We start from the raw sequence: 2030 nt of genomic DNA, 5'->3' as shown, positions 1-2030 counted from the left end.
GCGTTTTCACGTCGTTAGTTAAACCTGAAAATTAGTGAAAATGGGAGTCATTTTATAATAAAAAAAAACGTTTTTTGATAGGTAAATTGCCGTGGAAGCGACGCTTTTGGTAGAAGAAAGCGAGCAGTCCTGGACAATGAGGACGAAGACCCGAACAATCTACTGTCTGGACAATTGCGCGAAGAAATCACCATCCAATCCAACGCCATTCTCACCCTGGAAAGACGAGAAGAGCGCTACGCGGACTCCTCATTGTGTAAGTGCCCTAAAGGGGTGGAATGTTGGGAAGTTTTTCTAAACGCAATGTTCACTTGCAGCCCCGGACGCTCAACGTTCAGAAGATATTTGCGTGTCCATGATAGGCTTTATCATAGCCTTAGTGATCACTGCCTTATTGGCCTTGGTGGCCGTGGCAGTGGCGGTGTCTTGTTGGTTGATGGCCTACCGTCGAAGGCCAAAATCCACCGGACCATTGCCACATCCTCCCGAATTTCCCAACCCGCTGTTCACCACACCTGAACCGATGGCCGAACCAAGTCCAGACTACCTCACATAATCAAGCTACAAACTAGCCTTAGATTTATTTAATATTCCGATTTTACCAGTTTAGTGTCCGAACACTAACAACGAATACTCGACGAGAACCTTAATTTATGCTTTTGTTTTTGTATATTATTGATGGGGCTTCACGGTTGTTGTTGCGGCGCCTTTCTTGTATCCGTCCTCAAAGCTACTCACTCACGATCTTCAATACTGCCAGAAGAAAGGGCCCAGCCACGTGAAGCTCTATAGCAAATCATGCTTTAGATAAAATGAGGGAAACTACTGGAAGGTTTGCCAGCTGGCAAAATGCTCCGTGTTCAGCTGGCAAGCGTTCCCGCTAGCTTTTCCAGGGGCTATTTTCTCAAGTTCGCACTTGTCATGATCAAGGGAATTTCATTAATGGTGGCGGTTCTTAAAGGCTTCAATTTAAACTCTCTAACTATATCAGTTTAACGCCCCTTGGATCTCTTTTGAACGGAAAATCCTCCTATTGTATATACGAGTATGTACTCCTCCTTCGCATAGCCTCTGGAAGACTTAGTATTTCATAAGACTATACATATATTAAAGCCTTGTATAAAGTGAATGAATGCGATGAATGTGAATATGGAGGACAACTCCCTTGCTATTTGGTGCTGACTGATATATTCCTTAAAAGCAGTCATTTAGTCAATCTTCTCTGTTAAGTGTAATTATTTAAAACTTAGGAGGAAACTGTGCGTAACACAACGTTCTGTTAAATTTACTAAAATCTGTTAAAAACTTAACGCCTCCATCAATTACTGTAGAAAAATACGTACTAATAAACATAATTTATAAGTTCATTGTCGATTTAATTGTAACGATGAGTCTTTAATTGTCATACTTGTGATAATCGCTTCTTTAATAAAAAAAAACCGTTTAATAATGAACACCGATTTTTTTTCAAAAAAACTGAAACAGCCTAAAAAATACTAAAGGTGCAACCAAAATCAGGTCCAGGGCAGTTTGGCAATGCCCTTGCAACGCTTTGGCGGTTTGACGCAATGCTCCAGACAAGAACAGGCATATTCGGACGCGAGAGAAACGCAGCTGGAGCGATCAATTTGTCTCGCTTTGTATATTGCGCTGTGCGGCTGCCCCGACAAGGACAGGGATAGACAAATTTGCTGGGTGCATTCTGGCGTCGCCGAACTCGCCCAGGAGAAAACAGAAAAATCATTTAAATCCCACAACCAATTAAATTGGCTCTTATAAAAAAGGTTGACTCCTAGTTAAACACAAATCAAATAAATAGAAAAATTAGGCAATTCGATTTACCTTCCCGGTTTAACTCAAACATCAAGTTTCATCAACAGAGATAGACTTTCGAGGCCATTCCTTGAAACTAATGGGTTTTTCGGGTTTTTAGGCCGTCGTAAAATGGAATTTCTTCCGCACGTTTCGCAAGCACGAGTGGCTTGCATCTTCAGAAGTGGTTTGCTTGAACGCTTACACTGTTCCGATGC

At 41.7% G+C, this 2030-nt stretch overlaps 1 long non-coding RNA gene across 1 annotated transcript; it reads left to right on the top strand.

The window, feature by feature from the left end:
• Positions 1 to 6: 6 nt before the first annotated feature.
• Positions 7 to 1454, top strand: LOC125504596. Its single transcript, XR_007281584.1, has 2 exons — positions 7 to 256; positions 318 to 1454. It is a non-coding gene; the product is annotated as an uncharacterized LOC125504596 (long non-coding RNA).
• The last annotated feature ends 576 nt before the right edge of the window (positions 1455 to 2030 follow it).

Source organism: Dendroctonus ponderosae, unplaced genomic scaffold (genome assembly GCF_020466585.1).
Source record: "Dendroctonus ponderosae isolate FM_Combo_2020 unplaced genomic scaffold, Dpon_F_20191213v2 Dpon_F_20191213_5, whole genome shotgun sequence".
NCBI classification, from domain to species: Eukaryota; Metazoa; Arthropoda; class Insecta; order Coleoptera; family Curculionidae; genus Dendroctonus; species Dendroctonus ponderosae.
Note: the sequence above shows the minus strand (reverse complement) of the source record. Positions and strands in the feature narration are given on the sequence as shown.